Source organism: Carassius auratus, chromosome 40, assembly GCF_003368295.1.
Source record: "Carassius auratus strain Wakin chromosome 40, ASM336829v1, whole genome shotgun sequence".
Classification (NCBI taxonomy): Eukaryota; Metazoa; Chordata; class Actinopteri; order Cypriniformes; family Cyprinidae; genus Carassius; species Carassius auratus.
In genome coordinates this window covers 12531475-12543748 of record NC_039282.1, presented here as the reverse complement: position 1 = coordinate 12543748, position 12274 = coordinate 12531475, and the positions used below count along the sequence as shown (strand labels likewise).

Genomic DNA, 12274 nt, shown 5'->3' with positions numbered 1-12274 from the left:
ACGGAACAGATGGAAATCCGATTGAAGAGACGAGATGCTCCTAATTACCTAATGAGGAAAGGGATCAGCTTGATTTGTCGCTTTAGCACTCTTGTTAGGTTAAGTGGAGGGAATCGACTAAGAAGCCATCATGGTTCAATCTATCCTGAACTTGGATATTGGAAATCAGAGGTGAGGTCTAGGAAAGAGACACATTGTCTGAGATCTGCAGTGTGTTAGAAACCCTGAAACTTCTAGAATTAGATAACTATAATTTGTTTAGTCTTTACTTCATTATTTGACTTATTTTTTATTTTATTGGATTTTGTTTTCTTCAATTACACTTTTATTTTTAATATTTTTCCTTTTTTAAAACTCTCCTCCAAAGCCTTTCCATATTCATATTCCAATGCACCAATGTCATTTATTTAGTAGTTATTTAGGTTACATTTAGATTTTTATTAAATATAAATGAATTAATTTATTTATTCCATTGTTCATTCCTCCGATCATACAAATTCTAAAATCTCATTAATTCATATTCCAATTCAAAAATGACTTACAGACTCCTTTTAAAGCTGTATGAAGTTTCTTCAGTTCTTTAAAAAAAATACAGTATATTGATTTGGAGCCAAATTCTATTTTATTAAAACTATTTTTTTAGTAAGAAATCCAGTCAAAATAAGACACCTGGCTGTTGCCCTTCGCATTCAGATAAAATATAAATTATGCTAGCAAATCATCCCTCTCTGGGTTTTAATGCAGCTTTTAATTAGCAGACTTTTAATTAGCAGTCCTACCTAGATGCATAAAGAACATAAAGGTCCATATGTTGATCCAGGCATCCTGTATGTCCTGAATGTATGATATAACTGTAAGTATTCTCTGGGAGGAGAGTTTTCAGCTTCTGTCACTATGAAGAAGTGTGTGTCCATGTAATCTCTGCTTCGAGGTGTGTGTTGTTCCATATGGAGGCCGATCTCAGCATGTGTGCTGTGTTTTCCTCATCCGTTCTGCTGTATATTGACCATGTTGCACATTATAAATCAAAGACGGCGAGGTTCTCCTGCAAGTGGCTAATGAAAGCTCATTTTTAACATCGCTAAATGGTCCTGACAAAAAGTCTAATGAGGAAATCAATAATTCAGTGATTATTGTCCTGCTTATACTAATAGATCCAGGTTGTTGGGGCTGGGATCCAGTGAAGAGGAGTTTTTTACCGCACAGTTTCTGAACATCAGCGTGTTTTAAAAGGTTTTTCCCCAGCCACTGACCGCTGATTGATAATCTGTTGTGGATTTGCGACTGATGAAAGAATTTTGGTCGGATTCAAGTTGTGGACATTTAAGAAGTGCTGCTGCCATTAATTTAAATAGAATCCATTCTGTGTGAAATTAGATGAGAAAGTACCTGTCACCTCCCTTTTAATTACAGAGGCACAGATTGATGTTAGAATGAGAGTGCTTTAATACAGCTTTTATGCACTTATCTTTTTCTTCTTTTACAATATTGCTGAAAAGTCAAATGCTTACCCCAAAACCCCACCCCCCATACAACCATGCTAACAAATACCATGGCTCACTGCATGATCACTGCTTCATCTCTTTTATTTTACTTTAACCAGATCCCATTTTTTTCTGCTTCAGAATGTATAATTCTCTAAATCTGATGTTTGGTCCCTGCTGTAGAAGGTTCAGGTGTGTGAGGCTTCTGGTAATGAAAACAGATGGTGGTTTGTTCTGGTAAGGTCACTGATCATGATCCTGGTCCCCAGAGAGACTTTGTGTGGGGTGGGGGATAGGGGTCCGGCTCCACAGCCCACTCGTAATTGAAGGGGCAGCTACATTACCCTCTCTGGACCCTAGCTGGGCTCTGTGATGGTGGGGTTTGCACCAAGCGCTTAAGTGTTTGAGTCATCCTGGATATTCATCATTTTCTTTACTCTAAAACGTTCATTTATATTTTCATTTTGAGTCTTACTTTTAATATGTCAAGATGAACATTATTGTATGGTTATCCGTACATAATTTTATCATATCAAATATGATGCATCAGGCTTTCAAGGAACATTTATTTGTTCATCTCTTGACCATCATTGTTATGCATTGTTTGCCCCCATTATAAAATTAAGCCTTTAATTAAATACAATCTTACCAAGACATATTGTTGAGAATTATAGAGTGATGATAACTGAGACTAGTCTGTGACATAAAGTTCTCTTAGGTTTACATTTGAAGCTATCAGAATTTGGTCATAAAAATATCAGCATCTGAATCATAATATATATATGTGCAATAAAATATCCAATATCGACCAATTACCATTATGGTATCCATGTATTCTGCATCCCTAGTTACCTGCTCAGATATTTAACCACCATTTTTATTGATTGCATAACATGCAAATAATACTTTTTACATAAAAATTTGCTTGGATTCAGGATGAAGAATAAGCTTTGGTACTTTGAGTTTGGAACCTCAGAGACCTTCTCGGCAACTTGCAAGACGTTGCATGATTATCTTGAGGTGCAGGTAATGAGAATAAGTGAGAAACCACATGCCTTATCAGCTTTCTAACACTTAACACTCCCTGCTGATCCACTGGAAAGAACTGTAGTGTTTTAATTAAAAAATAAAAAATTACATTTTGCCAAGATGCCTTTCAAGATTTTGTTGCATTCACACAAAATACTGATGAATTCAGGTTAAGTGAAGGACCACTTAAAAAAAGGAAAACTAAAGTAATATGTTAGGGCTAATGCAACAGTGATAGATTATTCTTCATTGACTGGCCAAAGTCATTTATTCATTCACTCATATAATTGTAATGTAATATACATTTATGAGGTGTTTCATGCACTGTTTACACTGAAATTGCAAATCTTTCCCATGTTATTATAGTGTGATGGTGTCACCCTGAACCTCAGCAGCATCTCATTGGAAGGCATTGCCAAAAAGGTCTCTGTCGAACAGGAAAAATTTTCCAGAAAAGAAGACCCCAATTATTGACCCCAAACAACTTGTCTTTGATGTCCAAGGTATACAAACATGTTCTTTCCATATCAAAAATAGTTTAATAGATATATTATTTATTTTACTATTTTCATTTTTCTTTTGTTATTAATAAAAAAGTAAATAAAACAATTTGTTTATTTGTTTTTATATAAATGCTGTAAAATGCTGTCAATAGAGCTGAACTTTTACTGAACTTGGAACATTTCTTTAAGGGTCACCTTAACGTTACTGGTTTGCAAAGTCCTTGTCTTCATACCTGATTAATCAAAGGCAACTTCAGAAGAACTTTTCTTTCATGATGAATATTTCACCAGTGACACACTGAATCATGGCGAGTGGCTTTTGTTTGGGTTGAAGGGATGCAGTTTTAATGTCAGTGTTTGGGATTGTCAGTGGCTCTGTAATGGCCTGAGCTAGCGTTGGTGGGCAGACCTGTCTAATCAAAGCAGACTCAACTGTACCACAGTTAAACAGGCTGATTGGGGTTTCAATAACTTTCTAAAGAAGCAAGCTTACTGTCACATACGTCTGCTGCTGCTGCTGCTGCTGCTGAAATTACCATCATGCAGATTCCTGTTTTTCAAAACACAAAATGTCCACAATTTTCAAGCAAGTTGTGCATCTGTGGTGCTTTATAGTCTAAGACTTAGATGGTACGCCCATGAACCGACCGCAGTCTGTTCACTATCAGTTTAATGCTTATTGCACACAAAACTAATCACTGAATTTGCCAGATTAGTGATATCACATGTTTAAAAAAAAAAATTATGTTTTGTTGGCACTTAGTAGCAATTTAACTATATAAGCTGAATAACTGGCTTTAAGTTATGTTTGTGAGATACTGATTGCTAATAGAGCCTTCCTCTAAGTAAAACGATCTTACGATTTGCTTAATAGACTTCATCCTTTGTTCCTTGAATGTTCTTATGTGGGGGAAGCATACATATTCATACAAATCACCAACTCATAAAATAGTTACAGAAAATAGTTTCCCATGAGATCAGATTGGTCAGGTGTCCTGTTCCTGTCAGAGTGGGCCATTTTTGGTCAAAGTAAGCAGCCATTTCACCTAGAGACTGTTGTGATTGGGATGAATCCCAATATAAATGCTTCTGAATGCAAGAAATCGGAACAAACACTGCACCTGTTAATACAACCGGCGTACCAAACGCATAACCCTTACACGTAGTTCCCTGCCAAAAGATATTAACCCCAATCCTGTCAAAGTGCAAAAAACTGCACAGACTTGTTGTTGAGATAAACACTTAGATCTTCCCTCCACAGAGGACCATCAAGGCAGAACACTGTTCACTAATCTAGAAATGTGTACGCCGGTTGTCACCACACTGGGGAAAATTCATGTATAGTGCTGCTTTGAGAGCATTGATTGTAGTTTTGAAGAATCTCTTTGGACCGTTATCATGGGACCGTTTGGGATCACAAAGTACAGAATGAAGGGTGAAACGTCAGAGTCTGTTCGAGTCTTGCAATCACAGAATTTGAAGTTCCCTGATGAGAAATCACCCATTTGAAAGAGATTGTCAGTTATACTTTCTTGTTTTCGAAGGTTAAAGAGTTTACTTGCCTGGCCCAGCTGCTTTCTTTCCAGTCGATATAGGTGAAAATGAATTATAACCTCTAATATTAGTATAGGTACTCATGTTTTGTACAGTACATCAGTATCAGTACATTTACATGCCATAACTCTATGGTATCTCATTCATTAAACTCTTTAATCTGTCCACCTCAGTTAAACCCCAAGTACCAATCCATTATCTCAGGTGTCTTTAGTCTGAGGCCCTCTTTACAGTTCATCCAGCCCTTTGCACTCTTTAATTTTAGTCAATATGAATCACTTGCTGATAAATGCATCCATTTGTATCATGCATGTTTGCACTTATTTCCTGCCACTGCCTCTCTACTGTTTTTTACAGTTGGGTTAAAGTAGAAATGAAGCGCTTGGCAAATAAAATAGGCTTCTGAAAAGGAGAGCGAGAGGACAAACCCCTGTACCCTCCATTCTATTCCATTTACTCTGGAAAAAAGATCAATTGATTGGCGCGAAGGCAACCGTGAGCCCAGGTTTGGATGAGAGAAGGCACTTAGCCTTGGATTTGAAAGCCTTCGTAGATACAGCTTCATCTGAAGGAGCTCTGAAGGTGAGAGGCCTGTGCTTGTCAGATTAGTCGAGGGAGCATTGGCTGGATGTTAAACAGGGAGTGCATTAGCCCCCGAGGCCTGGCTCTCAGATGGGGTAGAGTCTGACCTTTTGGGAGCAGTTGAGTGGCCCCACTGGTGACGCTAGGAGACAGGCCTCCTCAGGTGGAAGGGAATGGAGGCAGGCTGAATTATTCAATATGGACGTGGGCTGCACTGGGGCTACTGATGTCCCCAGACACACTGTGCAAAATCCCTCCAACCCCTCCTCCCATGCACCTCAGCCCTCCCTGCGCCTGTCACTCCATGTGTGTCATGAGCAACGCAGGCTGTTCAATCACACAGAAAAAAAAACAGGTGACAAGAAAACACCATTATAAGGTGCATACAGCTTTTGTATGTGTGTGCATGTGCAAAAGAAAGAGAGGTTTGTGTTCAAAAGTGAAGGTGATTGTAAAATACTTTTTTCGCTTCCCAGCTTTACATGCAGTGTCTTTTAGAAATGGATGTGTAGATTGAAAGTGTAAGTGTTTCAAAAAATTCTACCAGTAATGTCAGCTTGGGGTGGGGCTATTTGTTTTAAAGCAGTTTGATTGGAGTCTTCAGAAAACCTGTTTGAAAACAGTCATTATTTCTGAAATTCTGTTCAGAATCACACACTTTATTTTTTATATATATTTAGAAACAAGGGGTTAAGGTTTGGCCAGTTAACCAATGCTGGTAGATTTTCAAACTAAACCTTTATGTGGACAAAAGGATCTTTTTTCAATGGGAGCCATTCAGAAAACCATGTACATTTATTTGTATGCATAAAATTTTTAAGATTTATTTTTTTATTTGAATGTGTTTTTTATAATAATATTTTATTTAAGTTTAGCCTTGTTCTTAATAATTAAAAATATATATTATTTAATTTAATTTGACTGAAATTGTACTTTTTATTTTTGTTTTTAGAATATAATTCGAGCCTGGTTTTTTGTTGGCTAGTAGATGTTTCACCGGCTGCGTGTCTAAAATCACATACTGTCTGAGTAGGGACTATATTTCAATTCAAACTTACTTTGCAACTGATAAAAATATGTTCTATATTTAGTATGAATCTCGGTAGTATGGATAAAATTCAGATGTACTACATCTGCCTACTGTCCCGTGAACTACCAGCATCAGTTGTGCTGCTTCACTGCCATTCAGAAAATCTCTCCCATGGCCTCATGGGATAGTAAAGTTTCCATCGAATACGTTCTTAAGAATCTTAGAAGATGTAGTAGGTCATCTGAGAACTTTTTGCGCATACTAGATAGTAGTATTCAATTTTGGATGCGACGCAGATCTGGGGCAGCATTGACAGCATTGACTGGACATTAATTGAAATAAATGGGAATGCAAACCCTTGGTGTTGTGGTTTTGATGTAACTTAACATTCGTGTTTAGACAATCTATTAAATACCCATTTGAAAAAGAGAGAGAGAAAACAGCTCCCATCCTGAGCATGTGAAACTGTAGTAGAGTGTTTTCTCTGCTCCCTCAGGTGTTTCGAAATCCCCTCAGCCTCTCTCTCAAGCAAAAACAGTAGTTCTGTTCCTGGCTTCTGATTGGTCAGTAGTGTTTGAGCCATACTAAAATACATTTTAATATGACTTGAAACACCTGTTAGCACCCAATTCAAACAATCTAAGATACATAATAAATGCAAGGTACATAATATAACAGAATAAAAGATAAATATGTATGAAGAGTAGAATAGAATAGAATAGAATAGAATAGAATAGAATAGAATAGAATAGACATAAGAAACATGATACATGTGTACATTAAGCTATGGTGCATATGTTAGTGGAGAGAGTTCGAACCTGGCTTGCAACATTTCCTGATCCCATTCCTCCTTCTCTTTCCATCTCACTTAGATTCGAAAAGTACAAAAAAAGATCAAAATTAAAACGTAAAGAGAAATTGTTGCAGTTCAACGAACCTGACAACACCTTGCATTAGCTCTAGTCAGAGCTTTGCCAGCTCTCACTTCTGTTTATTTGTGTGGTTTGACTGTTGCCTGTGTTGTGGACTGAATGATGTGTGTGTGTGTTTGAGGAGGAAGAGAGGAAGACTCATAGGAGCTGTTACTGAACAGATGGTCCCAGCGCGACTCTGGACCTCCGACCGAGGAAAAATCAATGCTCATAACTTCAAAACAAAAAAGAAATTAATAAATATGGAGGAACTCAAGATTGCTTTACGTCAGTGTCGCATTCTAATTAATAGGTGTGTTGTTTGTGGGTTGTTGGTGTTCTTTTCTCCCCTCCTTTTCTTCAACGGTGACAATTTATGCTTTTTTAGAGCGGAAGGCAGACTGTGAAGATTCCAAATCAAGCTTGTCTGCTTTTCTCTCTCTTTCCTTTTCTCTCCTTCTCGCCCCCCAACACACACACACCTCAATTGTCTGTTCCTCATCTTCTCTTTTGGTCTTTCTCCTCATAATTTTCCCCCCGACGTCCCCTACGGGATCAGGCTTGATGTTTGGTAGAAAGTGGATGGTATAACAGGCTAACACATTTTGACAGGGATATTGATATTGGTTTGTGGCTCGTTGGTTTGTGTATTTCATGTACGTTCATGATCATGCTAAATAATTCACTTTATGTATTAGCACATGTCTTACATATGTTACATATATTGTTTTTAATCATTTTGTTTATGATGCATTCAGATACATCCTGTAAGATTCAAGATTTTATGTCTGGATCTAAAAGAAACTGTCAGGTCATTGAAAGTTCAGGGACTTTATCCAAACTAGACATTTTATCATATTTGATGGTAATTGAAATTTTTGCTCATTTTTAGTTCAGGTTGACCCCTGTTTGTTTTCTGTCTGTCCCAAGGTTTCGTTCTGTCTCTTAGACCTGTCTGATCAGCTGTTGGAGGGGCTGGGGCTGGAGGGGGCAATGGAAATGGGGCAGATCTACACAGGTCTGAAGAGCACAGGCAGACGTCCATCATTACCAGGTTATAAATTACATTTTAAAATAGTAAACAATTGTTTTCAATTGTAATAATAGCTTACAACAATTACTATTTTACTGTATTTTTGACCAAATAAATGCAGTCTTGGTAAGCATACGAGACTGCTTTCAAAAGCAAAATACTGTACCAACTCTAAACTGGGTAGTGGATTATTTTGAGGGACTATGTGAAATATTTGTACACTACTTTGACTACATTCAAAGATCATTTGCCACATTGTTAGAATTGTAAGACTAGAAAAAAAAAAACAGGGTGCAGAAAAACAATATCTGTAAGTGTATAAATATATACTGTATATGAATAAAACAATTTGTTTAATAAAAAAAAATGTTTTACTTCATTTAACATATCTTCCTGTTTAACATATCTTCCAGTATTATATAACTATATTCTATTGACAGAACCAGTAAAGCCCTCCCAATGCAAATTGATGGTGAGCCACGGATGCAAAGCCCTTGCACTGTAAATACTGCATGACATGCACATTATATTTTTCTACTTACTTAAAACACCTTGATATTACGTTTTAATGTTTTTATGAATGTTTAAGAGTTTGACTTTTTTTTTGCCATTTTCTCACTTTTCACTTCTTTCTAAACTGGCTTTAGTCGGTCATTCTTCGATTCTCCTGATATCACGTGTAAAAACCACAGCAGCATTTTACGAGCAAGCTGAAAAAATGCTCCAGCCCGAAACAACCACCTCATTTGCAAGACTCGAAGCTTTGTTTGCTTTTAATTGAACTTTCTCTTCTCTGAAAGCATTTTCTGAAGTGCAGTGTTCATTTACATACACTTCATTTTGTCGATGCCTGGAACCCAAAAAGCATGACAACACAATTAATTGGAAGGAGCACTTGTACCTGTATATTAAAACTCTGGTTAAAGGTAGACACCAACAAAACGGTTATCATAGCAGGTGATCTCCATGGCAACCTATGGCTTTGTTGAGGCTTAATTAGTGTCAGTAAACGTAAGCAATGCTTTTGAGGCACTACAGTCAATATTCAGGTGTTCCAGCTTATCCTCAGCAAAAGTGATTATGCTAATCCATTTTTAGTTTGCTAGTGACGGTTTAGGTGTAAATCAGTTTGCATTTCATGATTTTTCATTATATATTCCTGGTAATCAGTGTGGAACTAAATGGAATATGGCCTTAAAAAAAATTTTTTTATCAAGTAATATCACTAAATACAGTATTTTTCCAAATTAAAATTTTAGGAAAATAATATCCTAAATAAATCCTTGTTTCTTCTTTTCAACATTTTGTATTGTGTTATTTAGCAATAAAGATTTGTTTTATTCCACGGAGGAATATCAAGTTTATTATTCATAAAAATAAGCTAAATCCCCACCTTATGGCTCCTAATTTAATCTTCCAAATTGGTCCAGAGAGGCACTAAAAAGGGCATAATTGCAGTAAATTTGCATTATATATGAACACTCTCGATTTCACCCCATGTTAAAAATGTCACGTTGACTCTTCCTCTTAATTAAACCTAAATGCTCCAAAGGTTTTCTTTTTGAGGTGTTCAGTATATAGCATTTACCTTCTTATTGCCATTACTGTGTCTGCATACTTTCATGAACAAGGCAAATGGGTGAATTCAAAGAGAAGAGCTTGATATTTACCATCACCTTTGATGTGGAATTATAATTGACCTACAAATAGGGAATTCAGCATCCAATTAAATGTGACAGGTACAGAGTTAATAAACAAGATTTTAATGACACTTACATTTCACATTCACTGGCTGTTTTTTAATGTGTTCATGTCTTGGAGAAGCCTTGGAAAAAAATGTCTGTGTTTTATTTTAAAACAAAACTGCTTGGTTTCTGACTAAGAATCAGATTGAAAGCATTTTGCTGTATTTTGTCTTTTTAAGACATGGTTGTCATGGTCACAAGGTGCTTTGCTCATGCATATTCATGTGCTGTGATGCACTTCTGCCAGAGCTAAAGCAAATGTGCGACTTCACCTTTCCTTTTCTTGCAATGGCAGCATGTAAGGATGTGAGATACTATTACACATCCTAATAACTGAATTCTTAAGTTTCTTGTTGGGCCTGGTTATGTTTTACTCACTCCATATATTTTTCATTTCATAATAATGTTATGAAAATGAACTGAAAATAAACAAGCCTGATGTATTTGCATGTTGGATCAAGACATGACATATGCCATTTTTAGCTGTTAAAACGGATTTCACAATTCATAGATACCAAGGATCTTCACTGACTCTTTTGGTGGATAAAGAGATTTTTATATTGTATAAAAGTGAGTGGTGCATTTTAAGCCTGGCCTGTTATAACCTGCATATATGATGCTTTTACTAATATTGAAGCCATTAAAAAAACATTATTAATGTATAGCATCAAATATACTTGTGGATTTTAACTATACTTAATATTATATTTTCACAGAATGATCTTGTATGAGATCAAACTGTTTAAGATCCCAGATTTATATTAGAGAAAACATTTTTACAAAATACAATTTTAATTTCAAACATTTTATATAATGCCAGATGCTGCCATGGTAATTTGTCTGTTCGTACCTCTAACAAACACACCTACTTTTATCTTTTGAACCTGTCAGCTTGCTGCAACCCTCACCTCTTGACCTGACAACAAATGGATCCCTATGGTTGTAACCTTTTTCTCTCATGTCTCTTAGTTGAGTATTATATAAAGTCAAATAAAAAAAGTTAACCTGTCAAATGAACATCCATACCTGCCCTGCATTCTGTAAAGCACACAGGATTATACACTGCATCAAGAAAGACTTAAAATGTCAGTTTAGGTTTCCATCAGTTCATGTTTATGTGGTGGTTTACCTGGTCCTGCAAAAGTGACGTTAGATGATTCTTAAAGACGTGATTAGAGCTTTGAGATAAGGACAGACACTGGACCGACACTTTTAACACGTGTTAAATATGGTGCATGTAAATGGATATAATGAACTTCATCTCAAAGGTCAGATAAGGTGTGAAAATCTATATCTATATGTGTTATGGAGGGAAAAATACATCCTCCTCACTTGACCCCCACAAACCCTACATAGTTAGCACAAAGCACAACTTATATATATACTGTGTGTGTATATATATATATTCAAATATAATCATCCACAAAGATTTAGACTTCAGATTCAAACAAATTAAAATATTAATCTAAGTGATTCTTTGTCAATCTTTTGTAATTTTTGTAATATGAAAGGAGAACAATTTGAATTAAATGTGAAATATTGAAGTACGAAAACAGAAAAATTATTTTCTTATTTACTTATTTACTGATAATATAATGTATTATTATTATTTTAATAATTTTTCTAAAATATGTATTATTATTATGGTTGCACTTTATTTTACAGTATGTGTACTTACATGTACTTATAGTGTACTTACAGTGTATTTATCTAAGAATGTTCTGGTAATACAAGGTGACTACGTGGGATAGGGTTAGGTTTAGGGTTAGTACCTAGTTATTACATAGTTATTGTAATTGCTACAATAAGTACATAGTATGTACATGAGGAACAGGACTGTAAAATAAAGTTCTACCATTATTATTATTATTTTAATAATTTTTATTTATTTTTGTTTTAGTTTTTTGCAGTATGCTTAACTCATTACAACGATATTTGGAATTAATTTATTCTGTTTGGTCAATTTTTTCTGAATATTGACTGCTGTCCATGGCAACAGAGTATAACTCTGCCGTGCAAAGGCAAAAGAACGTATACTTTGATTTTTGTCTAGAATGAGTTCAAGACATTCAAGACGTCATCACGTGTATAAGTATCTTGAGTCAATTTTGTTGTTTTTTCAGAGAAAATATTGCGTCATCTCAACCGTAACTTCGAAAAGCCCAGGAGAAACCAAGGCAGAGCACTGTATAACACCAGTTACAGCTCTTTCACTTGGAATGCTCAAAATGAGTTACAGCGTTCTGACTTTTTTTGTTTTCTGACTTCACGTCAATATGAAGTTACGGTGCACCCGGTTTAGAGTTATACAGTGTTCTCCCTTTGTTTCACTTTCCATTAAAGTATGCCGCATTTTAAATACGGTGTAGACATATGAATTAGATAGATCACGATTTACCAAAC

General features: G+C 35.8%; 1 pseudogene; it reads left to right on the top strand.

Annotated features, from left to right (window-relative positions):
* The window catches only part of LOC113058915 (diacylglycerol kinase beta-like), a 36364-nt pseudogene that overhangs the window by 22929 nt on the left and 1161 nt on the right, over positions 1–12274 (top strand).